The 24,599-nt window shown below is 40.6% G+C and overlaps 32 non-coding genes across 32 annotated transcripts; all 32 read left to right on the top strand.

The window, feature by feature from the left end:
- The first annotated feature begins 2,585 nt into the window (after nucleotides 1-2,585).
- trnai-aau (transfer RNA isoleucine (anticodon AAU)) lies at nucleotides 2,586-2,658 on the top strand. Its single transcript has one exon. It is a non-coding gene; the product is annotated as a tRNA-Ile (tRNA).
- A 664-nt stretch (nucleotides 2,659-3,322) lies between these two features.
- Nucleotides 3,323-3,395, top strand: trnav-aac (transfer RNA valine (anticodon AAC)). The gene has a single exon. It is a non-coding gene; the product is annotated as a tRNA-Val (tRNA).
- Nucleotides 3,396-3,908: 513 nt separating this feature from the next.
- Nucleotides 3,909-3,981, top strand: trnav-cac (transfer RNA valine (anticodon CAC)). Its single transcript has one exon. It is a non-coding gene; the product is annotated as a tRNA-Val (tRNA).
- Nucleotides 3,982-4,569: 588 nt separating this feature from the next.
- trnav-aac (transfer RNA valine (anticodon AAC)) lies at nucleotides 4,570-4,642 on the top strand. The gene has a single exon. It is a non-coding gene; the product is annotated as a tRNA-Val (tRNA).
- Nucleotides 4,643-5,405: 763 nt separating this feature from the next.
- Nucleotides 5,406-5,478, top strand: trnav-aac (transfer RNA valine (anticodon AAC)). Its single transcript has one exon. It is a non-coding gene; the product is annotated as a tRNA-Val (tRNA).
- A 1,174-nt stretch (nucleotides 5,479-6,652) lies between these two features.
- On the top strand, nucleotides 6,653-6,725 carry trnav-aac (transfer RNA valine (anticodon AAC)). The gene has a single exon. It is a non-coding gene; the product is annotated as a tRNA-Val (tRNA).
- A 513-nt stretch (nucleotides 6,726-7,238) lies between these two features.
- trnav-cac (transfer RNA valine (anticodon CAC)) lies at nucleotides 7,239-7,311 on the top strand. The gene has a single exon. It is a non-coding gene; the product is annotated as a tRNA-Val (tRNA).
- Nucleotides 7,312-7,899: 588 nt separating this feature from the next.
- Nucleotides 7,900-7,972, top strand: trnav-cac (transfer RNA valine (anticodon CAC)). Its single transcript has one exon. It is a non-coding gene; the product is annotated as a tRNA-Val (tRNA).
- Nucleotides 7,973-8,735: 763 nt separating this feature from the next.
- On the top strand, nucleotides 8,736-8,808 carry trnav-aac (transfer RNA valine (anticodon AAC)). The gene has a single exon. It is a non-coding gene; the product is annotated as a tRNA-Val (tRNA).
- A 513-nt stretch (nucleotides 8,809-9,321) lies between these two features.
- Nucleotides 9,322-9,394, top strand: trnav-cac (transfer RNA valine (anticodon CAC)). Its single transcript has one exon. It is a non-coding gene; the product is annotated as a tRNA-Val (tRNA).
- Nucleotides 9,395-9,982: 588 nt separating this feature from the next.
- Nucleotides 9,983-10,055, top strand: trnav-aac (transfer RNA valine (anticodon AAC)). The gene has a single exon. It is a non-coding gene; the product is annotated as a tRNA-Val (tRNA).
- Nucleotides 10,056-10,568: 513 nt separating this feature from the next.
- On the top strand, nucleotides 10,569-10,641 carry trnav-cac (transfer RNA valine (anticodon CAC)). Its single transcript has one exon. It is a non-coding gene; the product is annotated as a tRNA-Val (tRNA).
- A 588-nt stretch (nucleotides 10,642-11,229) lies between these two features.
- trnav-aac (transfer RNA valine (anticodon AAC)) lies at nucleotides 11,230-11,302 on the top strand. The gene has a single exon. It is a non-coding gene; the product is annotated as a tRNA-Val (tRNA).
- Nucleotides 11,303-11,814: 512 nt separating this feature from the next.
- On the top strand, nucleotides 11,815-11,887 carry trnav-cac (transfer RNA valine (anticodon CAC)). Its single transcript has one exon. It is a non-coding gene; the product is annotated as a tRNA-Val (tRNA).
- Nucleotides 11,888-12,475: 588 nt separating this feature from the next.
- trnav-aac (transfer RNA valine (anticodon AAC)) lies at nucleotides 12,476-12,548 on the top strand. The gene has a single exon. It is a non-coding gene; the product is annotated as a tRNA-Val (tRNA).
- A 513-nt stretch (nucleotides 12,549-13,061) lies between these two features.
- On the top strand, nucleotides 13,062-13,134 carry trnav-cac (transfer RNA valine (anticodon CAC)). The gene has a single exon. It is a non-coding gene; the product is annotated as a tRNA-Val (tRNA).
- A 588-nt stretch (nucleotides 13,135-13,722) lies between these two features.
- Nucleotides 13,723-13,795, top strand: trnav-aac (transfer RNA valine (anticodon AAC)). The gene has a single exon. It is a non-coding gene; the product is annotated as a tRNA-Val (tRNA).
- A 513-nt stretch (nucleotides 13,796-14,308) lies between these two features.
- On the top strand, nucleotides 14,309-14,381 carry trnav-cac (transfer RNA valine (anticodon CAC)). Its single transcript has one exon. It is a non-coding gene; the product is annotated as a tRNA-Val (tRNA).
- Nucleotides 14,382-14,969: 588 nt separating this feature from the next.
- Nucleotides 14,970-15,042, top strand: trnav-aac (transfer RNA valine (anticodon AAC)). Its single transcript has one exon. It is a non-coding gene; the product is annotated as a tRNA-Val (tRNA).
- Nucleotides 15,043-15,554: 512 nt separating this feature from the next.
- Nucleotides 15,555-15,627, top strand: trnav-cac (transfer RNA valine (anticodon CAC)). Its single transcript has one exon. It is a non-coding gene; the product is annotated as a tRNA-Val (tRNA).
- A 588-nt stretch (nucleotides 15,628-16,215) lies between these two features.
- Nucleotides 16,216-16,288, top strand: trnav-aac (transfer RNA valine (anticodon AAC)). The gene has a single exon. It is a non-coding gene; the product is annotated as a tRNA-Val (tRNA).
- Nucleotides 16,289-16,801: 513 nt separating this feature from the next.
- On the top strand, nucleotides 16,802-16,874 carry trnav-cac (transfer RNA valine (anticodon CAC)). Its single transcript has one exon. It is a non-coding gene; the product is annotated as a tRNA-Val (tRNA).
- A 588-nt stretch (nucleotides 16,875-17,462) lies between these two features.
- On the top strand, nucleotides 17,463-17,535 carry trnav-aac (transfer RNA valine (anticodon AAC)). Its single transcript has one exon. It is a non-coding gene; the product is annotated as a tRNA-Val (tRNA).
- Nucleotides 17,536-18,048: 513 nt separating this feature from the next.
- trnav-cac (transfer RNA valine (anticodon CAC)) lies at nucleotides 18,049-18,121 on the top strand. Its single transcript has one exon. It is a non-coding gene; the product is annotated as a tRNA-Val (tRNA).
- Nucleotides 18,122-18,709: 588 nt separating this feature from the next.
- trnav-aac (transfer RNA valine (anticodon AAC)) lies at nucleotides 18,710-18,782 on the top strand. The gene has a single exon. It is a non-coding gene; the product is annotated as a tRNA-Val (tRNA).
- A 513-nt stretch (nucleotides 18,783-19,295) lies between these two features.
- On the top strand, nucleotides 19,296-19,368 carry trnav-cac (transfer RNA valine (anticodon CAC)). Its single transcript has one exon. It is a non-coding gene; the product is annotated as a tRNA-Val (tRNA).
- A 588-nt stretch (nucleotides 19,369-19,956) lies between these two features.
- trnav-aac (transfer RNA valine (anticodon AAC)) lies at nucleotides 19,957-20,029 on the top strand. The gene has a single exon. It is a non-coding gene; the product is annotated as a tRNA-Val (tRNA).
- Nucleotides 20,030-20,541: 512 nt separating this feature from the next.
- On the top strand, nucleotides 20,542-20,614 carry trnav-cac (transfer RNA valine (anticodon CAC)). Its single transcript has one exon. It is a non-coding gene; the product is annotated as a tRNA-Val (tRNA).
- A 588-nt stretch (nucleotides 20,615-21,202) lies between these two features.
- On the top strand, nucleotides 21,203-21,275 carry trnav-aac (transfer RNA valine (anticodon AAC)). The gene has a single exon. It is a non-coding gene; the product is annotated as a tRNA-Val (tRNA).
- Nucleotides 21,276-21,788: 513 nt separating this feature from the next.
- trnav-cac (transfer RNA valine (anticodon CAC)) lies at nucleotides 21,789-21,861 on the top strand. Its single transcript has one exon. It is a non-coding gene; the product is annotated as a tRNA-Val (tRNA).
- Nucleotides 21,862-23,693: 1,832 nt separating this feature from the next.
- Nucleotides 23,694-23,766, top strand: trnav-aac (transfer RNA valine (anticodon AAC)). Its single transcript has one exon. It is a non-coding gene; the product is annotated as a tRNA-Val (tRNA).
- A 511-nt stretch (nucleotides 23,767-24,277) lies between these two features.
- trnav-cac (transfer RNA valine (anticodon CAC)) lies at nucleotides 24,278-24,348 on the top strand. Its single transcript has one exon. It is a non-coding gene; the product is annotated as a tRNA-Val (tRNA).
- Nucleotides 24,349-24,599: the final 251 nt, after the last annotated feature.

Here is a 24,599-nt window from a genome sequence, read left to right as displayed (position 1 = left end):
AGTTCCGAAACTTTAGAATCCTGTTCTAGACCTCCGGTCGATAGTGCGTGGTGAGTTAGGTGGCTCTAGAAGGTTCTCGGACCGAGAAACAGCCTCGTACATTTGCAATGATTTGAATTCATTTTGACCATTACGAAAATGACGACATTTAGAAAAGTCTCAGAGACACAAGACTAGGTGCATTGCGACCGTGTCGGCCCATAGAGACGGACCCCAACGTTTCTGTCCGATAGCTCATTCAAGGACCCCGTAGCAAGTCATGTAAAAAGTGGATTTTCAGCACCAATTAGGGTTTTGCTCGGACACCAAATGAACGATCGAGCCGAAACTTGGGATTCGGGGTCGCCTCAGCTAGGCCTACACATAACATAAGAAATGGACCCGCAGCTAGAACGTAACTACGTGTTTTATGTTTTTTTTTATGGTTTGAACCGAAGGCGTTGTGAATTTTGGGCCAGCTCTGAAGTATGTGATAGTTGGCTACTAAACGAGTTGGAAAAAGTGGGTTTGGTGTCAGTTTGTATCAGTTTGGTGTCAGAATGATATCTAATTGACTGATGGACGGTGACTTGCTGGTGACTCTTGTCCATTTGCAATATGTTTAAACAGTGAGGTACCATCACCAAAGTGACATTCTGAAATCAACCCTAACGAGCGACTGAGATGAACCAGAATCACTGCCCAGCCATCCCGAGTTCATCGGGCCAGTCAATTTCACATTCCTGCAGGATTTTTATAGCATGACAAATTCGTGATGGTACCTGCCCATTGAACCATATTGCAAATGCACAGTGACTTTGCAAAAGTAAGAAAACATAAACAAATGGACATAATGAAATCACCATATTTTTATTTTTGGGTTACCAGTTGCACAACAATGCACGTGCATTTGCAATATGATTCAACAGTGAAAAAACATCACAAAATGGACATGATGAAGTCAACACAACGAGCGATGGAAAGGAGCAACTATCACTGCCAGGCCTTCCCGAGTTCATCTGGCCAGTCAATTTTGCATTTCTGCAGGATTTTTGAGCATGTCAAATTTCTTATGGTAAATGCCCATTGAACCATATTGCAAATGTACATGCACTTGCAATATGATTCTATAGTGAAAAAACATCACCAAATGGACATGATGAAATCAACACAACGAGTGATGGAAAGGTACAACTATCACTGCTCGGCCATCCTGTGTTCATCAGGACAGTCAATTTTGCATTTTTGAGCATGTCAAATTTCTTATGGTTAATGCCCATTGAACCATATTGCAAATGTACATGCACTTGCAATATGATTCTATAGTGAAAAAACATCACCAAATGGACATGATGAAATCAACACAACGAGTGATGGAAAGGAACAACTATCACTGCCCGGCCATCCCGAGTTCATCAGGCCAGTCAATTTTGCATTTTTGAGCATGTCAAATTTCTTATGGTAAATGCCCATTGAACCATATTGCAAATGTACATGCACTTGCAATATGATTCTATAGTGAAAAAACATCACCAAATGGACATGATGAAATCAACACAACGAGTGATGGAAAGGAACAACTATCACTGCCCGGCCATCCCGAGTTCTTCAGGCCAGTCAATTTTGCATTTCTGCAGGATTTTTGAGCATGTCAAATTTCTTATGGTATTTGGCCCCAAAAAAAGTGACTTTTGACTTTGACTTTTGACTTCCTATGAAATCATATTGCAAATGGACAAATCATATTCCTTATGCACAAGTAAAAATAAATTATGATAATACAATTTTACAAATGTATATTCATATAGTTCTTAAGCATGATGAATTGACATAAAATCGAAACAATTTCGAAAAATGGTCCAGAAAGCACTTTTTTACGAGGGTGATAAGTTTAAATAAAAGTTCACATTTTCGACTTTTGCCTTCCTATGAAATCATATTGCAAATGGAAAAAACATATGCCTTTTATGCACAAGTTTTAAAAAATGATGATAATAAAATATGACTAAAGTATGTTGATACAGTTCTTATACATGTGTAATTGACACAAAAATGCAAAGAATTTTGAAAAATGGTCCAGAAAGCACTTTTTCAAGGGTGTGTGAAGTTTTTTACAAAATTTTGATATTTTTGACTTTTGACTTTTGACTTCCTATGAAATAATATTGCAAATGGACAAAACATATTTCTTATGCGCATGTAAAAAAAAATGTATGCTAATAAAATTGGACAAAAGTATATTCATACAGTTCTTACACATGTGTAATTGACAAAGAAATCTAAAGAATTTCGAAAAACGGTCCAGAAAGCACTTTTTTAAGGGGTGATAATTTTTGACAAAAAAAATCATTTTTTCAAAATTTTGCTTTTGGATGTTGACTTGAGGTCCATTTCCAATATGAAAAACCACAGTGGAGCGCACTCGCCACCTGTTGGATTTTTGAAGTTTTACAACTGGCAATTGCCATTTGGCATTTGCAATCAACTTTGCATGAATCAACGCCGAATTGGATGGTATTGACCAATGTGTATATGGTTTGTCCGATGCCAATGATTTGCCATTCATTTTTTTCCACTTCAGGGGGGACTTCCCTTACACTTGTTAGGTTTCCGTAGTGTAGTGGTTATCACATTCGCCTAATACGCGAAAGATCCCCGGTTCGGGGCCGGGCGGAAACACATTTTAACAAATTGGACAGTAAGCCTATTCACTTAGTACTCTGTCCCATTTTCGGAATTCATGCTTTTCCTTTTCCTCATGCAAATTCATTTATCAGGGTCATTGTACTGGATATATCCAATGAAATGGCAATATAATCCAAGGTAAAACAAACAAAAATGTAGATTGTTTTCTGTCATTACAGCTGCTTGATGTGACGGCTAGTTTTTAATGGGTACTATACACAATACCCCATAATGACAAAGCGATAACATATAGTTTTTATTAATGAAAAAAATATTTAAAAAAAAACGTATTTACATACGTTTTCAGACCCTTTGCTATGAGGCTGGAAATTGAGCTCAGGTCCATCCTGTTTCCATTGATCATCCTTAGATATTTCTTTAACTTGATTGGAGTCCACCTGTGGTAAATTCAAATGATTGGTCATTTCTGCAGCATTGAAGGTACCCAAGAACACAGTGGCTTCCATCACTCTTAAATGGAAGAAGTTTTGAACCACCAAGCCTCTTCCAAGAGCCGGCGGCACACAATAATTCCCGGCTTCTCAAGCCTTATTGCTTAATTAATGGACTAAGTAATTTCTGATTTCATTAGGTTCTGAGAGCGATAAATGTCCCACCCAGCCAAAGTCAGTCACACCCTTTGAATTCCACTCATTAGGTTTCTGTAGTGTAGTGGTTATCACGTTCGCTTAACACGCGAAAGGTCCCCGGTTCGAGACCGGGCGGAAACATATTTTAAAAAATTGGACAGTAAGCCTATTCACTTAGGACTCGGTCCCAATTTCGGAATTCATGCTTTTCCTTCGCACTTCTCAATATTTGCTATTCAGACATACCTTTTTTAGTCGCGTAACGCACTCTGCATGTGTGGCTAGCTTGGGCGCTCTGAATATATTCCTGCTACGTGTGGTCTGAGGTCCATAATGATTCAAATAGTTTACCATGCCAGGGTAAGCTGACAAGAAACACAGCCCTTATTTCAAGTGTTTTTAAAATCCCCCGTGGGGAATATGAATGGTGGAAAAACGATTGGAACCATTTTCCTGTTTGACCGCTAGTTTTTAATGGGTATTATGGCTCTTTCTGTGGTACTCAATTTGGGATATTATGTGAGGTAGACTTGTGGGCATTCCTAATATTTTCCACGACTTCCTCTTTTTGTATTGTAGTTTCAGTAGTGTAGTGGTTATCACGTTCGCCTCACACGCGAAAGTCAGTCACACCCTTAGTTTTCCACACATTAGGTTTCCGTAGTGTAGTGGTTATCACGTTCGCCTCACACGCGAAAGGTCCCCGGTTCGAAACCGTGCGGAAACATTTTGTAATATTCAATATTTCCCAATGCCCAGAGGCTAGCATTTGGTTTGAAACAGTTGAGTTTTGTCTAAACCTTGCAGTCTACCTAGATTATTTTCTGTCATTACAGCTGCTTGATGTGACCGCTAGTTGTTAATGGGTACTATACACAATACCCCATAATGACAAAGCGATAACATATAGTTTTTATTAATGAAAAAAATATTTAAAAAAAAACTTATATACATACGTTTTCAGACCCTTTGCTATGAGGCTGGAAATTGAGCTCAGGTCCATCCTGTTTCCATTGATCATCCTTAGATATTTCTTTAACTTGATTGGAGTCCACCTGTGGTAAATTCAAATGATTGGTCATTTCTGCAGCATTGAAGGTACCCAAGAACACAGTGGCTTCCATCACTCTTAAATGGAAGAAGTTTTGAACCACCAAGCCTCTTCCAAGAGCCGGCGGCACACAATAATTCCCGGCTTCTCAAGCCTTATTGCTTAATTAATGGACTAAGTAATTTCTGATTTCATTAGGTTCTGAGAGCGATAAATGTCCCACCCAGCCAAAGTCAGCCACACCCTTTGAATTCCACTCATTAGGTTTCCGTAGTGTAGTGGTTATCACGTTCGCTTAACACGCGAAAGGTCCCCGGTTCGAGACCGGGCGGAAGCATTTTGTAATATTCAATATTTCCCAATGCCCAGAGGCTAACATTTGGTTTGAAACAGTTGAGGTTTGTCTAAACCTTGCTGTCTACCTCTCCGACCTGTGGATCAATGTTGCCGTTTTTTGGGGGACCTCCTCCGTGCGATCTGTATGAATGTGACCAGACTGACAGCTTCTCTGAGCCAGGCAAATTCATTTATCAGGGTCATTGTAATGGATATATCCAAATAAATGGCAATATAATCCAAGGTAAAACAAACTAAAATGTAGATTGTTATCTGTCATTACAGCTGCTTGATGTGACCGCTAGTTTTTAATGGGTACTATACACAATACCCCATAATGACAAAGCGATAACATATAGTTTTTATTAATGAAAAAAATATTTAAAAAAAAACGTATTTACATACGTTTTCAGACCCTTTGCTATGAGGCTGGAAATTGAGCTCAGGTCCATCCTGTTTCCATTGATCATCCTTAGATATTTCTTTAACTTGATTGGAGTCCACCTGTGGTAAATTCAAATGATTGGTCATTTCTGCAGCATTGAAGGTACCCAAGAACACAGTGGCTTCCATCACTCTTAAATGGAAGAAGTTTTGAACCACCAAGCCTCTTCCAAGAGCCGGCGGCACACAATAATTCCCGGCTTCTCAAGCCTTATTGCTTAATTAATGGACTAAGTAATTTCTGATTTCATTAGGTTCTGAGAGCGATAAATGTCCCACCCAGCCAAAGTCAGTCACACCCTTTGAATTCCACTCATTAGGTTTCTGTAGTGTAGTGGTTATCACGTTCGCTTAACACGCGAAAGGTCCCCGGTTCGAGACCGGGCGGAAACATATTTTAAAAAATTGGACAGTAAGCCTATTCACTTAGGACTCGGTCCCAATTTCGGAATTCATGCTTTTCCTTCGCACTTCTCAATATTTGCTATTCAGACATACCTTTTTTAGTCGCGTAACGCACTCTGCATGTGTGGCTAGCTTGGGCGCTCTGAATACATTCCTGCTACGTGTGGTCTGAGGTCCATAATGATTCAAATAGTTTACCATGCCAGGGTAAGCTGACAAGAAACACAGCCCTTATTTCAAGTGTTTTTAAAATCCCCCGTGGGGAATATGAATGGTGGAAAAACGATTGGAACCATTTTCCTGTTTGACCGCTAGTTTTTAATGGGTATTATGGCTCTTTCTGTGGTACTCAATTTGGGATATTATGTGAGGTAGACTTGTGGGCATTCCTAATATTTTCCACGACTTCCTCTTTTTGTATTGTAGTTTCAGTAGTGTAGTGGTTATCACGTTCGCCTCACACGCGAAAGTCAGTCACACCCTTAGTTTTCCACACATTAGGTTTCCGTAGTGTAGTGGTTATCACAGTTCGCCTCACACGCGAAAGGTCCCCGGTTCGAAACCGTGCGGAAACATTTTGTAATATTCAATATTTCCCAATGCCCAGAGGCTAGCATTTGGTTTGAAACAGTTGAGTTTTGTCTAAACCTTGCAGTCTACCTAGATTATTTTCTGTCATTACAGCTGCTTGATGTGACCGCTAGTTGTTAATGGGTACTATACACAATACCCCATAATGACAAAGCGATAACATATAGTTTTTATTAATGAAAAAATATTTAAAAAAAAACTTATTTACATACGTTTTCAGACCCTTTGCTATGAGGCTGGAAATTGAGCTCAGGTCCATCCTGTTTCCATTGATCATCCTTAGATATTTCTTTAACTTGATTGGAGTCCACCTGTGGTAAATTCAAATGATTGGTCATTTCTGCAGCATTGAAGGTACCCAAGAACACAGTGGCTTCCATCACTCTTAAATGGAAGAAGTTTTGAACCACCAAGCCTCTTCCAAGAGCCGGCGGCACACAATAATTCCCGGCTTCTCAAGCCTTATTGCTTAATTAATGGACTAAGTAATTTCTGATTTCATTAGGTTCTGAGAGCGATAAATGTCCCACCCAGCCAAAGTCAGTCACACCCTTTGAATTCCACTCATTAGGTTTCTGTAGTGTAGTGGTTATCACGTTCGCTTAACACGCGAAAGGTCCCCGGTTCGAGACCGGGCGGAAACATATTTAAAAAAATTGGACAGTAAGCCTATTCACTTAGGACTCGGTCCCAATTTCGGAATTCATGCTTTTCCTTCGCACTTCTCAATATTTGCTATTCAGACATACCTTTTTTAGTCGCGTAACGCACTCTGCATGTGTGGCTAGCTTGGGCGCTCTGAATACATTCCTGCTACGTGTGGTCTGAGGTCCATAATGATTCAAATAGTTTACCATGCCAGGGTAAGCTGACAAGAAACACAGCCCTTATTTCAAGTGTTTTTAAAATCCCCCGTGGGGAATATGAATGGTGGAAAAACGATTGGAACCATTTTCCTGTTTGACCGCTAGTTTTTAATGGGTATTATGGCTCTTTCTGTGGTACTCAATTTGGGATATTATGTGAGGTAGACTTGTGGGCATTCCTAATATTTTCCACGACTTCCTCTTTTTGTATTGTAGTTTCAGTAGTGTAGTGGTTATCACGTTCGCCTCACACGCGAAAGTCAGTCACACCCTTAGTTTTCCACACATTAGGTTTCCGTAGTGTAGTGGTTATCACGTTCGCCTCACACGCGAAAGGTCCCCGGTTCGAAACCGTGCGGAAACATTTTGTAATATTCAATATTTCCCAATGCCCAGAGGCTAGCATTTGGTTTGAAACAGTTGAGTTTTGTCTAAACCTTGCAGTCTACCTAGATTATTTTCTGTCATTACAGCTGCTTGATGTGACCGCTAGTTGTTAATGGGTACTATACACAATACCCCATAATGACAAAGCGATAACATATAGTTTTTATTAATGAAAAAAATATTTAAAAAAAAACTTATATACATACGTTTTCAGACCCTTTGCTATGAGGCTGGAAATTGAGCTCAGGTTCATCCTGTTTCCATTGATCATCCTTAGATGTTTCTTCAACTTGATTGGAGTCCACCTGTGGTAAATTCAAATGATTGGTCATTTCTGCAGCATTGAAGGTACCCAAGAACACAGTGGCTTCCATCACTCTTAAATGGAAGAAGTTTTGAACCACCAAGCCTCTTCCAAGAGCCGGCGGCACACAATAATTCCCGGCTTCTCAAGCCTTATTGCTTAATTAATGGACTAAGTAATTTCTGATTTCATTAGGTTCTGAGAGCGATAAACGTCCCACCCAGCCAAAGTCAGCCACACCCTTTGAATTACACTCATTAGGTTTCCGTAGTGTAGTGGTTATCACGTTCGCCTCACACGCGAAAGGTCCCCGGTTCGAAACCGGGCGGAAGCATTTTGTAATATTCAATATTTCCCAATGCCCAGAGGCTAACATTTGGTTTGAAACAGTTGAGGTTTGTCTAAACCTTGCTGTCTACCTCTCCGACCTGTGGATCAATGTTGCCGTTTTTTGGGGGACCTCCTCCGTGCGATCTGTATGAATGTGACCAGACTGACAGCTTCTCTGAGCCAGGCAAATTCATTTATCAGGGTCATTGTAATGGATATATCCAAATAAATGGCAATATAATCCAAGGTAAAACAAACTAAAATGTAGATTGTTTTCTGTCATTACAGCTGCTTGATGTGACCGCTAGTTTTTAATGGGTACTATACACAATACCCCATAATGACAAAGCGATAACATATAGTTTTTATTAATGAAAAAAATATTTAAAAAAAAACGTATTTACATACGTTTTCAGACCCTTTGCTATGAGGCTGGAAATTGAGCTCAGGTCCATCCTGTTTCCATTGATCATCCTTAGATATTTCTTTAACTTGATTGGAGTCCACCTGTGGTAAATTCAAATGATTGGTCATTTCTGCAGCATTGAAGGTACCCAAGAACACAGTGGCTTCCATCACTCTTAAATGGAAGAAGTTTTGAACCACCAAGCCTCTTCCAAGAGCCGGCGGCACACAATAATTCCCGGCTTCTCAAGCCTTATTGCTTAATTAATGGACTAAGTAATTTCTGATTTCATTAGGTTCTGAGAGCGATAAATGTCCCACCCAGCCAAAGTCAGTCACACCCTTTGAATTCCACTCATTAGGTTTCTGTAGTGTAGTGGTTATCACGTTCGCTTAACACGCGAAAGGTCCCCGGTTCGAGACCGGGCGGAAACATATTTTAAAAAATTGGACAGTAAGCCTATTCACTTAGGACTCGGTCCCAATTTCGGAATTCATGCTTTTCCTTCGCACTTCTCAATATTTGCTATTCAGACATACCTTTTTTAGTCGCGTAACGCACTCTGCATGTGTGGCTAGCTTGGGCGCTCTGAATACATTCCTGCTACGTGTGGTCTGAGGTCCATAATGATTCAAATAGTTTACCATGCCAGGGTAAGCTGACAAGAAACACAGCCCTTATTTCAAGTGTTTTTAAAATCCCCCGTGGGGAATATGAATGGTGGAAAAACGATTGGAACCATTTTCCTGTTTGACCGCTAGTTTTTAATGGGTATTATGGCTCTTTCTGTGGTACTCAATTTGGGATATTATGTGAGGTAGACTTGTGGGCATTCCTAATATTTTCCACGACTTCCTCTTTTTGTATTGTAGTTTCAGTAGTGTAGTGGTTATCACGTTCGCCTCACACGCGAAAGTCAGTCACACCCTTAGTTTTCCACACATTAGGTTTCCGTAGTGTAGTGGTTATCACGTTCGCCTCACACGCGAAAGGTCCCCGGTTCGAAACCGTGCGGAAACATTTTGTAATATTCAATATTTCCCAATGCCCAGAGGCTAGCATTTGGTTTGAAACAGTTGAGTTTTGTCTAAACCTTGCAGTCTACCTAGATTATTTTCTGTCATTACAGCTGCTTGATGTGACCGCTAGTTTTTAATGGGTACTATACACAATACCCCATAATGACAAAGCGATAACATATAGTTTTTATTAATGAAAAAAATATTTAAAAAAAAACTTATTTACATACGTTTTCAGACCCTTTGCTATGAGGCTGGAAATTGAGCTCAGGTCCATCCTGTTTCCATTGATCATCCTTAGATATTTCTTTAACTTGATTGGAGTCCACCTGTGGTAAATTCAAATGATTGGTCATTTCTGCAGCATTGAAGGTACCCAAGAACACAGTGGCTTCCATCACTCTTAAATGGAAGAAGTTTTGAACCACCAAGCCTCTTCCAAGAGCCGGCGGCACACAATAATTCCCGGCTTCTCAAGCCTTATTGCTTAATTAATGGACTAAGTAATTTCTGATTTCATTAGGTTCTGAGAGCGATAAATGTCCCACCCAGCCAAAGTCAGTCACACCCTTTGAATTCCACTCATTAGGTTTCCGTAGTGTAGTGGTTATCACGTTCGCTTAACACGCGAAAGGTCCCCGGTTCGAGACCGGGCGGAAACATATTTAAAAAAATTGGACAGTAAGCCTATTCACTTAGGACTCGGTCCCAATTTCGGAATTCATGCTTTTCCTTCGCACTTCTCAATATTTGCTATTCAGACATACCTTTTTTAGTCGCGTAACGCACTCTGCATGTGTGGCTAGCTTGGGCGCTCTGAATACATTCCTGCTACGTGTGGTCTGAGGTCCATAATGATTCAAATAGTTTACCATGCCAGGGTAAGCTGACAAGAAACACAGCCCTTATTTCAAGTGTTTTTAAAATCCCCCGTGGGGAATATGAATGGTGGAAAAACGATTGGAACCATTTTCCTGTTTGACCGCTAGTTTTTAATGGGTATTATGGCTCTTTCTGTGGTACTCAATTTGGGATATTATGTGAGGTAGACTTGTGGGCATTCCTAATATTTTCCACGACTTCCTCTTTTTGTATTGTAGTTTCAGTAGTGTAGTGGTTATCACGTTCGCCTCACACGCGAAAGTCAGTCACACCCTTAGTTTTCCACACATTAGGTTTCCGTAGTGTAGTGGTTATCACGTTCGCCTCACACGCGAAAGGTCCCCGGTTCGAAACCGTGCGGAAACATTTTGTAATATTCAATATTTCCCAATGCCCAGAGGCTAGCATTTGGTTTGAAACAGTTGAGTTTTGTCTAAACCTTGCAGTCTACCTAGATTATTTTCTGTCATTACAGCTGCTTGATGTGACCGCTAGTTTTTAATGGGTACTATACACAATACCCCATAATGACAAAGCGATAACATATAGTTTTTATTAATGAAAAAAATATTTAAAAAAAAACTTATTTACATACGTTTTCAGACCCTTTGCTATGAGGCTGGAAATTGAGCTCAGGTCCATCCTGTTTCCATTGATCATCCTTAGATATTTCTTTAACTTGATTGGAGTCCACCTGTGGTAAATTCAAATGATTGGTCATTTCTGCAGCATTGAAGGTACCCAAGAACACAGTGGCTTCCATCACTCTTAAATGGAAGAAGTTTTGAACCACCAAGCCTCTTCCAAGAGCCGGCGGCACACAATAATTCCCGGCTTCTCAAGCCTTATTGCTTAATTAATGGACTAAGTAATTTCTGATTTCATTAGGTTCTGAGAGCGATAAATGTCCCACCCAGCCAAAGTCAGTCACACCCTTTGAATTCCACTCATTAGGTTTCCGTAGTGTAGTGGTTATCACGTTCGCTTAACACGCGAAAGGTCCCCGGTTCGAGACCGGGCGGAAACATATTTAAAAAATTGGACAGTAAGCCTATTCACTTAGGACTCGGTCCCAATTTCGGAATTCATGCTTTTCCTTCGCACTTCTCAATATTTGCTATTCAGACATACCTTTTTTAGTCGCGTAACGCACTCTGCATGTGTGGCTAGCTTGGGCGCTCTGAATACATTCCTGCTACGTGTGGTCTGAGGTCCATAATGATTCAAATAGTTTACCATGCCAGGGTAAGCTGACAAGAAACACAGCCCTTATTTCAAGTGTTTTTAAAATCCCCCGTGGGGAATATGAATGGTGGAAAAACGATTGGAACCATTTTCCTGTTTGACCGCTAGTTTTTAATGGGTATTATGGCTCTTTCTGTGGTACTCAATTTGGGATATTATGTGAGGTAGACTTGTGGGCATTCCTAATATTTTCCACGACTTCCTCTTTTTGTATTGTAGTTTCAGTAGTGTAGTGGTTATCACGTTCGCCTCACACGCGAAAGTCAGTCACACCCTTAGTTTTCCACACATTAGGTTTCCGTAGTGTAGTGGTTATCACGTTCGCCTCACACGCGAAAGGTCCCCGGTTCGAAACCGTGCGGAAACATTTTGTAATATTCAATATTTCCCAATGCCCAGAGGCTAGCATTTGGTTTGAAACAGTTGAGTTTTGTCTAAACCTTGCAGTCTACCTAGATTATTTTCTGTCATTACAGCTGCTTGATGTGACCGCTAGTTTTTAATGGGTACTATACACAATACCCCATAATGACAAAGCGATAACATATAGTTTTTATTAATGAAAAAAATATTTAAAAAAAAACTTATTTACATACGTTTTCAGACCCTTTGCTATGAGGCTGGAAATTGAGCTCAGGTCCATCCTGTTTCCATTGATCATCCTTAGATATTTCTTTAACTTGATTGGAGTCCACCTGTGGTAAATTCAAATGATTGGTCATTTCTGCAGCATTGAAGGTACCCAAGAACACAGTGGCTTCCATCACTCTTAAATGGAAGAAGTTTTGAACCACCAAGCCTCTTCCAAGAGCCGGCGGCACACAATAATTCCCGGCTTCTCAAGCCTTATTGCTTAATTAATGGACTAAGTAATTTCTGATTTCATTAGGTTCTGAGAGCGATAAATGTCCCACCCAGCCAAAGTCAGTCACACCCTTTGAATTCCACTCATTAGGTTTCCGTAGTGTAGTGGTTATCACGTTCGCTTAACACGCGAAAGGTCCCCGGTTCGAGACCGGGCGGAAACATATTTAAAAAAATTGGACAGTAAGCCTATTCACTTAGGACTCGGTCCCAATTTCGGAATTCATGCTTTTCCTTCGCACTTCTCAATATTTGCTATTCAGACATACCTTTTTTAGTCGCGTAACGCACTCTGCATGTGTGGCTAGCTTGGGCGCTCTGAATACATTCCTGCTACGTGTGGTCTGAGGTCCATAATGATTCAAATAGTTTACCATGCCAGGGTAAGCTGACAAGAAACACAGCCCTTATTTCAAGTGTTTTTAAAATCCCCCGTGGGGAATATGAATGGTGGAAAAACGATTGGAACCATTTTCCTGTTTGACCGCTAGTTTTTAATGGGTATTATGGCTCTTTCTGTGGTACTCAATTTGGGATATTATGTGAGGTAGACTTGTGGGCATTCCTAATATTTTCCACGACTTCCTCTTTTTGTATTGTAGTTTCAGTAGTGTAGTGGTTATCACGTTCGCCTCACACGCGAAAGTCAGTCACACCCTTAGTTTTCCACACATTAGGTTTCCGTAGTGTAGTGGTTATCACGTTCGCCTCACACGCGAAAGGTCCCCGGTTCGAAACCGTGCGGAAACATTTTGTAATATTCAATATTTCCCAATGCCCAGAGGCTAGCATTTGGTTTGAAACAGTTGAGTTTTGTCTAAACCTTGCAGTCTACCTAGATTATTTTCTGTCATTACAGCTGCTTGATGTGACCGCTAGTTTTTAATGGGTACTATACACAATACCCCATAATGACAAAGCGATAACATATAGTTTTTATTAATGAAAAAAATATTTAAAAAAAAACTTATTTACATACGTTTTCAGACCCTTTGCTATGAGGCTGGAAATTGAGCTCAGGTCCATCCTGTTTCCATTGATCATCCTTAGATATTTCTTTAACTTGATTGGAGTCCACCTGTGGTAAATTCAAATGATTGGTCATTTCTGCAGCATTGAAGGTACCCAAGAACACAGTGGCTTCCATCACTCTTAAATGGAAGAAGTTTTGAACCACCAAGCCTCTTCCAAGAGCCGGCGGCACACAATAATTCCCGGCTTCTCAAGCCTTATTGCTTAATTAATGGACTAAGTAATTTCTGATTTCATTAGGTTCTGAGAGCGATAAATGTCCCACCCAGCCAAAGTCAGTCACACCCTTTGAATTCCACTCATTAGGTTTCCGTAGTGTAGTGGTTATCACGTTCGCTTAACACGCGAAAGGTCCCCGGTTCGAGACCGGGCGGAAACATATTTTAAAAAATTGGACAGTAAGCCTATTCACTTAGGACTCGGTCCCAATTTCGGAATTCATGCTTTTCCTTCGCACTTCTCAATATTTGCTATTCAGACATACCTTTTTTAGTCGCGTAACGCACTCTGCATGTGTGGCTAGCTTGGGCGCTCTGAATACATTCCTGCTACGTGTGGTCTGAGGTCCATAATGATTCAAATAGTTTACCATGCCAGGGTAAGCTGACAAGAAACACAGCCCTTATTTCAAGTGTTTTTAAAATCCCCCGTGGGGAATATGAATGGTGGAAAAACGATTGGAACCATTTTCCTGTTTGACCGCTAGTTTTTAATGGGTATTATGGCTCTTTCTGTGGTACTCAATTTGGGATATTATGTGAGGTAGACTTGTGGGCATTCCTAATATTTTCCACGACTTCCTCTTTTTGTATTGTAGTTTCAGTAGTGTAGTGGTTATCACGTTCGCCTCACACGCGAAAGTCAGTCACACCCTTAGTTTTCCACACATTAGGTTTCCGTAGTGTAGTGGTTATCACGTTCGCCTCACACGCGAAAGGTCCCCGGTTCGAAACCGTGCGGAAACATTTTGTAATATTCAATATTTCCCAATGCCCAGAGGCTAGCATTTGGTTTGAAACAGTTGAGTTTTGTCTAAACCTTGCAGTCTACCTAGATTATTTTCTGTCATTACAGCTGCTTGATGTGACCGCTAGTTTTTAATGGGTACTATACACAATACCCCATAATGACAAAGCGATAACATATAGTTTTTATTAATGAAAAAAATATTTAAAAAAAAACTTATTTACATACGTTTTCAGACCCTTTGCTATGAGGCTGGAAATTGAGCTCAGGTCCATCCTGTTTCCATTGATCATCCTTAGATATTTCTTTAACTTGATTGGAGTCCACCTGTGGTAAATTCAAATGATTGGTCATTTCTGCAGCATTGAAGGTACCCAAGAACACAGTGGCTTCCATCACTCTTAAATGGAAGAAGTTTTGAACCACCAAGCCTCTTCCAAGAGCCGGCGGCACACAATAATTCCCGGCTTCTCAAGCCTTATTGCTTAATTAATGGACTAAGTAATTTCTGATTTCATTAGGTTCTGAGAGCGATAAATGTCCCACCCAGCCAAAGTCAGTCACACCCTTTGAATTCCACTCATTAGGTTTCCGTAGTGTAGTGGTTATCACGTTCGCTTAACACGCGAAAGGTCCCCGGTTCGAGACCGGGCGGAAACATATTTAAAAAATTGGACAGTAAGCCTATTCACTTAGGACTCTGTCCCAATTTCGGAATTCATGCTTTTCCTTCGCACTTCTCAATATTTGCTATTCAGACATACCTTTTTTAGTCGCGTAACGCACTCTGCATGTGTGGCTAGCTTGGGCGCTCTGAATACATTCCTGCTACGTGTGGTCTGAGGTCCATAATGATTCAAATAGTTTACCATGCCAGGGTAAGCTGACAAGAAACACAGCCCTTATTTCAAGTGTTTTTAAAATCCCCCGTGGGGAATATGAATGGTAGAAAAACGATTGGAACCATTTTCCTGTTTGACCGCTAGTTTTTAATGGGTATTATGGCTCTTTCTGTGGTACTCAATTTGGGATATTATGTGAGGTAGACTTGTGGGCATTCCTAATATTTTCCACGACTTCCTCTTTTTGTATTGTAGTTTCAGTAGTGTAGTGGTTATCACGTTCGCCTCACACGCGAAAGTCAGTCACACCCTTAGTTTTCCACACATTAGGTTTCCGTAGTGTAGTGGTTATCACGTTCGCCTCACACGCGAAAGGTCCCCGGTTCGAAACCGTGCGGAAACATTTTGTAATATTCAATATTTCCCAATGCCCAGAGGCTAGCATTTGGTTTGAAACAGTTGAGTTTTGTCGAAACCTTGCAGTCTACCTAGATTATTTTCTGTCATTACAGCTGCTTGATGTGACCGCTAGTTTTTAATGGGTACTATACACAATACCCCATAATGACAAAGCGATAACATATAGTTTTTATTAATGAAAAAAATATTTAAAAAAAAACTTATTTACATACGTTTTCAGACCCTTTGCTATGAGGCTGGAAATTGAGCTCAGGTCCATCCTGTTTCCATTGATCATCCTTAGATATTTCTTTAACTTGATTGGAGTCCACCTGTGGTAAATTCAAATGATTGGTCATTTCTGCAGCATTGAAGGTACCCAAGAACACAGTGGCTTCCATCACTCTTAAATGGAAGAAGTTTTGAACCACCAAGCCTCTTCCAAGAGCCGGCGGCACACAATAATTCCCGGCTTCTCAAGCCTTATTGCTTAATTAATGGACTAAGTAATTTCTGATTTCATTAGGTTCTGCGAGCGATAAATGTCCCACCCAGCCAAAGTCAGTCACACCCTTTGAATTCCACTCATTAGGTTTCCGTAGTGTAGTGGTTATCACGTTCGCTTAACACGCGAAAGGTCCCCGGTTCGAGACCGGGCGGAAACATATTTTAAAAAATTGGACAGTAAGCCTATTCACTTAGGACTCTGTCCCAATTTCGGAATTCATGCTTTTCCTTCGCACTTCTCAATATTTGCTATTCAGACATACCTTTTTTAGTCGCGTAACGCACTCTGCATGTGTGGCTAGCTTGGGCGCTCTGAATACATTCCTGCTACGTGTGGTCTGAGGTCCATAATGATTCAAATAGTTTACCATGCCAGGGTAAGCTGACAAGAAACACAGCCCTTATTTCAAGTGTTTTTAAAATCCCCCGTGGGGAATATGAATGGTAGAAAAACGATTGGAACCATTTTCCTGTTTGACCGCTAGTTTTTAATGGGTATTATGGCTCTTTCTGTGGTACTCAATTTGGGATATTATGTGAGGTAGACTTGTGGGCATTCCTAATATTTTCCACGACTTCCTCTTTTTGTATTGTAGTTTCAGTAGTGTAGTGGTTATCACGTTCGCCTCACACGCGAAAGTCAGTCACACCCTTAGTTTTCCACACATTAGGTTTCCGTAGTGTAGTGGTTATCACGTTCGCCTCACACGCGAAAGGTCCCCGGTTCGAAACCGTGCGGAAACATTTTGTAATATTCAATATTTCCCAATGCCCAGAGGCTAGCATTTGTTTTGAAACAGTTGAGTTTTGTCGAAACCTTGCAGTCTACCTAGATTATTTTCTGTCATTACAGCTGCTTGATGTGACCGCTAGTTTTTAATGGGTACTATACACAATACCCCATAATGACAAAGCGATAACATATAGTTTTTATTAATGAAAAAAATATTTAAAAAAAAACTTATTTACATACGTTTTCAGACCCTTTGCTATGAGGCTGGAAATTGAGCTCAGGTCCATCCTGTTTCCATTGATCATCCTTAGATATTTCTTTAACTTGATTGGAGTCCACCTGTGGTAAATTCAAATGATTGGTCATTTCTGCAGCATTGAAGGTACCCAAGAACACAGTGGCTTCCATCACTCTTAAATGGAAGAAGTTTTGAACCACCAAGCCTCTTCCAAGAGCCGGCGGCACACAATAATTCCCGGCTTCTCAAGCCTTATTGCTTAATTAATGGACTAAGTAATTTCTGATTTCATTAGGTTCTGCGAGCGATAAATGTCCCACCCAGCCAAAGTCAGTCACACCCTTTGAATTCCACTCATTAGGTTTCTGTAGTGTAGTGGTTATCACGTTCGCTTAACACGCGAAAGGTCCCCGGTTCGAGACCGGGCGGAAACATATTTTAAAAAATTGGACAGTAAGCCTATTCACTTAGGACTCTGTCCCAATTTCGGAATTCATGCTTTTCCTTCGCACTTCTCAATATTTGCTATTCAGACATACCTTTTTTAGTCGCGTAACGCACTCTGCATGTGTGGCTAGCTTGGGCGCTCTGAATACATTCCTGCTACGTGTGGTCTGAGGTCCATAATGATTCAAATAGTTTACCATGCCAGGGTAAGCTGACAAGAAACACAGCCCTTATTTCAAGTGTTTTTAAAATCCCCCGTGGGGAATATGAATGGTAGAAAAACGATTGGAACCATTTTCCTGTTTGACCGCTAGTTTTTAATGGGTATTATGGCTCTTTCTGTGGTACTCAATTTGGGATATTATGTGAGGTAGACTTGTGGGCATTCCTAATATTTTCCACGACTTCCTCTTTTTGTATTGTAGTTTCAGTAGTGTAGTGGTTATCACGTTCGCCTCACACGCGAAAGTCAGTCACACCCTTAGTTTTCCACACATTAGGTTTCCGTAGTGTAGTGGTTATCACGTTCGCCTCACACGCGAAAGGTCCCCGGTTCGAAACCGTGCGGAAACATTTTGTAATATTCAATATTTCCCAATGCCCAGAGGCTAGCATTTGGTTTGAAACAGTTGAGTTTTGTCGAAACCTTGCAGTCTACCTAGATTATTTTCTGTCATTACAGCTGCTTGATGTGACCGCTAGTTTTTAATGGGTACTATACACAATACCCCATAATGACAAAGCGATAACATATAGTTTTTATTAATGAAAAAAATATTTAAAAAAAAACTTATTTACATACGTTTTCAGACCCTTTGCTATGAGGCTGGAAATTGAGCTCAGGTCCATCCTGTTTCCATTGATCATCCTTAGATATTTCTTTAACTTGATTGGAGTCCACCTGTGGTAAATTCAAATGATTGGTCATTTCTGCAGCATTGAAGGTACCCAAGAACACAGTGGCTTCCATCACTCTTAAATGGAAGAAGTTTTGAACCACCAAGCCTCTTCCAAGAGCCGGCGGCACACAATAATTCCCGGCTTCTCAAGCCTTATTGCTTAATTAATGGACTAAGTAATTTCTGATTTCATTAGGTTCTGCGAGCGATAAATGTCCCACCCAGCCAAAGTCAGTCACACCCTTTGAATTCCACTCATTAGGTTTCCGTAGTGTAGTGGTTATCACGTTCGCTTAACACGCGAAAGGTCCCCGGTTCGAGACCGGGCGGAAACATATTTTAAAAAATTGGACAGTAAGCCTATTCACTTAGGACTCTGTCCCAATTTCGGAATTCATGCTTTTCCTTCGCACTTCTCAATATTTGCTATTCAGACATACCTTTTTTAGTCGCGTAACGCACTCTGCATGTGTGGCTAGCTTGGGCGCTCTGAATACATTCCTGCTACGTGTGGTCTGAGGTCCATAATGATTCAAATAGTTTACCATGCCAGGGTAAGCTGACAAGAAACACAGCCCTTATTTCAAGTGTTTTTAAAATCCCCCGTGGGGAATATGAATGGTAGAAAAACGATTGGAACCATTTTCCTGTTTGACCGCTAGTTTTTAATGGGTATTATGGCTCTTTCTGTGGTACTCAATTTGGGATATTATGTGAGGTAGACTTGTGGGCATTCCTAATATTTTCCACGACTTCCTCTTTTTGTATTGTAGTTTCAGTAGTGTAGTGGTTATCACGTTCGCCTCACACGCGAAAGTCAGTCACACCCTTAGTTTTCCACACATTAGGTTTCCGTAGTGTAGTGGTTATCACGTTCGCCTCACACGCGAAAGGTCCCCGGTTCGAAACCGTGCGGAAACATTTTGTAATATTCAATATTTCCCAATGCCCAGAGGCTAGCATTTGTTTTGAAACAGTTGAGTTTTGTCGAAACCTTGCAGTCTACCTAGATTATTTTCTGTCATTACAGCTGCTTGATGTGACCGCTAGTTTTTAATGGGTACTATACACAATACCCCATAATGACAAAGCGATAACATATAGTTTTTATTAATGAAAAAAATATTTAAAAAAAAACTTATTTACATACGTTTTCAGACCCTTTGCTATGAGGCTGGAAATTGAGCTCAGGTCCATCCTGTTTCCATTGATCATCCTTAGATATTTCTTTAACTTGATTGGAGTCCACCTGTGGTAAATTCAAATGATTGGTCATTTCTGCAGCATTGAAGGTACCCAAGAACACAGTGGCTTCCATCACTCTTAAATGGAAGAAGTTTTGAACCACCAAGCCTCTTCCAAGAGCCGGCGGCACACAATAATTCCCGGCTTCTCAAGCCTTATTGCTTAATTAATGGACTAAGTAATTTCTGATTTCATTAGGTTCTGCGAGCGATAAATGTCCCACCCAGCCAAAGTCAGTCACACCCTTTGAATTCCACTCATTAGGTTTCCGTAGTGTAGTGGTTATCACGTTCGCTTAACACGCGAAAGGTCCCCGGTTCGAGACCGGGCGGAAACATATTTAAAAAATTGGACAGTAAGCCTATTCACTTAGGACTCTGTCCCAATTTCGGAATTCATGCTTTTCCTTCGCACTTCTCAATATTTGCTATTCAGACATACCTTTTTTAGTCGCGTAACGCACTCTGCATGTGTGGCTAGCTTGGGCGCTCTGAATACATTCCTGCTACGTGTGGTCTGAGGTCCATAATGATTCAAATAGTTTACCATGCCAGGGTAAGCTGACAAGAAACACAGCCCTTATTTCAAGTGTTTTTAAAATCCCCCGTGGGGAATATGAATGGTAGAAAAACGATTGGAACCATTTTCCTGTTTGACCGCTAGTTTTTAATGGGTATTATGGCTCTTTCTGTGGTACTCAATTTGGGATATTATGTGAGGTAGACTTGTGGGCATTCCTAATATTTTCCACGACTTCCTCTTTTTGTATTGTAGTTTCAGTAGTGTAGTGGTTATCACGTTCGCCTCACACGCGAAAGTCAGTCACACCCTTAGTTTTCCACACATTAGGTTTCCGTAGTGTAGTGGTTATCACGTTCGCCTCACACGCGAAAGGTCCCCGGTTCGAAACCGTGCGGAAACATTTTGTAATATTCAATATTTCCCAATGCCCAGAGGCTAGCATTTGTTTTGAAACAGTTGAGTTTTGTCGAAACCTTGCAGTCTACCTAGATTATTTTCTGTCATTACAGCTGCTTGATGTGACCGCTAGTTTTTAATGGGTACTATACACAATACCCCATAATGACAAAGCGATAACATATAGTTTTTATTAATGAAAAAAATATTTAAAAAAAAACTTATTTACATACGTTTTCAGACCCTTTGCTATGAGGCTGGAAATTGAGCTCAGGTCCATCCTGTTTCCATTGATCATCCTTAGATATTTCTTTAACTTGATTGGAGTCCACCTGTGGTAAATTCAAATGATTGGTCATTTCTGCAGCATTGAAGGTACCCAAGAACACAGTGGCTTCCATCACTCTTAAATGGAAGAAGTTTTGAACCACCAAGCCTCTTCCAAGAGCCGGCGGCACACAATAATTCCCGGCTTCTCAAGCCTTATTGCTTAATTAATGGACTAAGTAATTTCTGATTTCATTAGGTTCTGCGAGCGATAAATGTCCCACCCAGCCAAAGTCAGTCACACCCTTTGAATTCCACTCATTAGGTTTCCGTAGTGTAGTGGTTATCACGTTCGCTTAACACGCGAAAGGTCCCCGGTTCGAGACCGGGCGGAAACATATTTTAAAAAATTGGACAGTAAGCCTATTCACTTAGGACTCTGTCCCAATTTCGGAATTCATGCTTTTCCTTCGCACTTCTCAATATTTGCTATTCAGACATACCTTTTTTAGTCGCGTAACGCACTCTGCATGTGTGGCTAGCTTGGGCGCTCTGAATACATTCCTGCTACGTGTGGTCTGAGGTCCATAATGATTCAAATAGTTTACCATGCCAGGGTAAGCTGACAAGAAACACAGCCCTTATTTCAAGTGTTTTTAAAATCCCCCGTGGGGAATATGAATGGTAGAAAAACGATTGGAACCATTTTCCTGTTTGACCGCTAGTTTTTAATGGGTATTATGGCTCTTTCTGTGGTACTCAATTTGGGATATTATGTGAGGTAGACTTGTGGGCATTCCTAATATTTTCCACGACTTCCTCTTTTTGTATTGTAGTTTCAGTAGTGTAGTGGTTATCACGTTCGCCTCACACGCGAAAGTCAGTCACACCCTTAGTTTTCCACACATTAGGTTTCCGTAGTGTAGTGGTTATCACGTTCGCCTCACACGCGAAAGGTCCCCGGTTCGAAACCGTGCGGAAACATTTTGTAATATTCAATATTTCCCAATGCCCAGAGGCTAGCATTTGGTTTGAAACAGTTGAGTTTTGTCGAAACCTTGCAGTCTACCTAGATTATTTTCTGTCATTACAGCTGCTTGATGTGACCGCTAGTTTTTAATGGGTACTATACACAATACCCCATAATGACAAAGCGATAACATATAGTTTTTATTAATGAAAAAATATTTAAAAAAAAACTTTTATTTACATACGTTTTCAGACCCTTTGCTATGAGGCTGGAAATTGAGCTCAGGTCCATCCTGTTTCCATTGATCATCCTTAGATATTTCTTTAACTTGATTGGAGTCCACCTGTGGTAAATTCAAATGATTGGTCATTTCTGCAGCATTGAAGGTACCCAAGAACACAGTGGCTTCCATCACTCTTAAATGGAAGAAGTTTTGAACCACCAAGCCTCTTCCAAGAGCCGGCGGCACACAATAATTCCCGGCTTCTCAAGCCTTATTGCTTAATTAATGGACTAAGTAATTTCTGATTTCATTAGGTTCTGCGAGCGATAAATGTCCCACCCAGCCCAAGTCAGTCACACCCTTTGAATTCCACTCATTAGGTTTCCGTAGTGTAGTGGTTATCAGTTCGCTTAACACGCGAAAGGTCCCCGGTTCGAGCCCGGGCGGAAACATATTTTAAAAAAATTGGACAGTAAGCCTATTCACTTAGGATCTGTCCCAATTTCGGAATTCATGCTTTTCCTTCGCACTTCTCAATATTTGCTATTCAGACATACCTTTTTTAGTCGCGTAACGCACTCTGCATGTGTGGCTAGCTTGGGCGCTCTGAATACATTCCTGCTACGTGTGGTCTGAGGTCCATAATGATTCAAATAGTTTACCATGCCAGGGGTAAGCTGACAAGAAACACAGCCCTTATTTCAAGTGTTTTTAAAATCCCCCGTGGGGAATATGAATGGTAGGAAAAACGATTGGAACCATTTTCCTGTTTGACCGCTAGTTTTAATGGGTATTATGGCTCTTTCTGTGGTACTCAATTTGGGATATTATGTGAGGTAGACTTGTGGGCATTCCTAATATTTTCCACGACTTCCTCTTTTTGTATTGTAGTTTCAGTAGTGTAGTGGTTATCACGTTCGCCTCACACGCGAAAGTCAGTCACACCCTTAGTTTTCCACACATTAGGTTTCCGTAGTGTAGTGGTTATCAACGTTCGCCTCACACGCGAAAGGTCCCCGGTTCCGAAACCGTGCGGAAACATTTTGTAATATTCAATATTTCCCAATGCCCAGAGGCTAGCATTTGGTTTGAAACAGTTGAGTTTTGTCTAAACCTTGCAGTCTACCGAGATATTTTCTGTCATTACAGCTGCTTGATGTGACCGCTAGTTTTTAATGGGTACTATACACAATACCCCATAATGACAAAGCGATAACATATAGTTTTATTAATGAAAAAAATATTTAAAAAAAACGTATTTACATACCGTTTTCAGACCCTTTGCTGATGAGGCTGGAAATTGAGCTCAGGTCCATCCTGTTTCCATTGATCATCCTTAGATATTTTCTTTAACTTGATGGAGTCCACTGTGGTAAATTCAATGATTGGTCATTTCTGCCAGCATTGAAGGTACCAAGAACACAGTGGCTTCCATCACTCTTAAATGGAAGAAGTTTTGAACCACCAAGCCTCTTCCAAGAGCCGGCGGCACACAATAATTCCCGGCTTCTCAAGCCTTATGTTAATAATGGACTAAGTAATTTCTGATTTCATTAGGTTCTGAGAGCGATAAATGTCCCACCCAGCCAAAGTCAGTCACACCCTTTGAATTCCACTCATTAGGTTTCCGTAGTGTAGTGGTTATCACGTTCGCTTAACACGCGAAAGGTCCCCGGTTCGAGACCGGGCGGAAACATATTTTAAAAAATTGGACAGTAAGCCTATTCACTTAGGACTCTGTCCCAATTTCGGAATTCATGCTTTTCCTTCGCACTTCTCAATATTTGCTATTCAGACATACCTTTTTTAGTCGCGTAACGCACTCTGCATGTGTGGCTAGCTTGGGCGCTCTGAATACATTCCTGCTACGTGTGGTCTGAGGTCCATAATGATTCAAATAGTTTACCATGCCAGGGTAAGCTGACAAGAAACACAGCCCTTATTTCAAGTGTTTTAAAATCCCCCGTGGGGAATATGAATGGTGGAAAAACGATTGGAACCATTTTCCTGTTTGACCGCTAGTTTTAATGGGTATTATGGCTCTTTCTGTGGTACTCAATTTGGGATATTATGTGAGGTAGACTTGTGGGCATTCCTAATATTTTCCACGACTTCCTCTTTTTGTATTGTAGTTTCAGTAGTGTAGTGGTTATCACGTTCGCCTCACACGCGAAAGTCAGTCACACCCTTAGTTTTCCACACATTAGGTTTCCGTAGTGTAGTGGTTATCACGTTCGCCTCACACGCGAAAGGTCCCGGTTCGAAACCGGCGGAAACATTTTGTAATATTCAATATTTCCCAATGCCAGAGGCTAGCATTTGGTTTGAAACAGTTGAGTTTTGTCTAAACCTTGCAGTCTACCTAGATTATTTTGTCATTACAGCTGCTTGATGTAACCGCTAGTTTTTAATGGGTACTATACACAAACCCATAATGACAAAGCGATAACATATAGTTTATTAATGAAAAAATATTTAAAAAAACTTATTTAATACGTTTTCAGACCCTTTGATATGAGGCTGGAAATT

This window comes from Oncorhynchus kisutch, unplaced genomic scaffold (assembly GCF_002021735.2).
Source record: "Oncorhynchus kisutch isolate 150728-3 unplaced genomic scaffold, Okis_V2 scaffold986, whole genome shotgun sequence".
In the NCBI taxonomy this organism is placed as follows: Eukaryota; Metazoa; Chordata; class Actinopteri; order Salmoniformes; family Salmonidae; genus Oncorhynchus; species Oncorhynchus kisutch.
The sequence above is the reverse complement of the archived record's forward strand: the minus strand, read 5'-3'. Positions and strand labels throughout refer to the sequence as shown.